Genomic DNA, 1602 nt, shown 5'->3' on the forward strand with positions numbered 1-1602 from the left:
AGGGGTAAGCCTTGCCCGGCCAGCGAAGCCAGCCATCACATCGTCTGTATACAATTTCCAATAGGCTGTGTCGTGTCCATATCAGTTTGGTTCTCCATCTGTGGGTGTGGTTTGCGTCCAAAAGTTTCCTTTGAGTAAGATTGGGGAAGAAATTCGAACCGCGGACCTCTCACACCACTATGCCACGTCTCCTCCCAATATGAATATATGAGTTCAGTAGAAAAAATTAAGGCTAAACTCATGGTTTGTTGGTTTTCTTCATTTCTTCCCTTATTTTGGAGAGCATTATAATTGGTGTGTTTATAGGCCAGGTCACTTCACAAGTCAACAACTTTAGAGCCTAGGCTCAAAATATGGAATGGGATCCCAAGGCCTAATCACAAACACTTTGCTTTAGCTGATTGAAAATAGGAGCATGGGTCCACAAGTTGGGGTCTCAGGGTTGGACACAGGTTACTGTTGGCCGTGTGGGGATAGAGTTGATAGAGTTGAAATTCCCACTGGCTTTTTACAACATTTTTCGAAACCTTTAATGCTCTCTCAAGGTGTCATGAATACCGTTGACAATGTGGGGAGTAATGGTCAATCAAATAATTTATTTTGGTTAGTTATCTGAGAGCAAACAACTTCGCTTGTCAGTCATGTCCCTTGCTCCTCTATGTAAAGATACTTTCAAAGGAAATACATGATTGGCCATTGGGATTTGCATCTTGCACTTGCTATTTTTGTTTGTCTGTACCGGAAACTCCAGACATACAGTTTTGGCCAGTCTATTTTGTCTTTTAGAGCCAGCCGTTGTTCTGTGTGAGCTCTGCAAGTGCCAGAGAAAGTAGTATGCAATTGAACGATTCAAGTCAAGTTGGGAGCACTATGGTATGTGGTACACAAACAAAGACCGCTACATGCAAGTCCCAATACGTTTTCTCGTTTCCACGCAGTTTCGTCCACACCTAGACAAAGCAGAGGGTGCCTCTTTCGCTCAATAAACTGTTGTGATCCAATGAGAAACAGAATCTCGCAATAAAGACTTTTATATTGACAATGTTAGTCAAATTTAGCAATTTGATGATCTTGTACTACCAGATCAAGATGCTTTAGTGGCCATCAGGGACTTGAGGTGTTCAAGTTCTCCAGGTGTTGATGGTGTGACATTTCAGTTTCTGATGAGATGCTCACAGGTTCTTGCTCCTGTTTTCTTGTACTTGATGCGTTACATCTTGGATCAGGGCAAGTTTCCATCCTCTCTGAAGTTAGCTCATGTTATTCCAATTTTCAAAGGGGAGATAAATTGCTCCCCAGTAATTAAAGGCCGATTTCTCTCGCCTGGAATATTGCTAAAGTGTTTGAAAAGACAATGAAGTTTCTTAAAGTCCATGATGTCTGTCTTTCCTCCTATGAAAGATCTAGGTGTAGTTATCCAAAATAATGGAAAGTTCGATGAGCATATCCAGTTGAAGGTGGGTAAAGCTTTTCAAATGTGTGGTTGGATACATCGCACTTTAAGTCTAAAGATAGCTTCACAATGCTAACTATGTACAAGTTGATTGTTCAGCCACATCTTGAATAAATTTCACCCATTTGGGCTCCAATGAGTTCAGCAGG

The sequence above is a fragment of the Tigriopus californicus genome, chromosome 9 (genome assembly GCF_007210705.1).
Source record: "Tigriopus californicus strain San Diego chromosome 9, Tcal_SD_v2.1, whole genome shotgun sequence".
NCBI lineage: Eukaryota > Metazoa > Arthropoda > Copepoda > Harpacticoida > Harpacticidae > Tigriopus > Tigriopus californicus.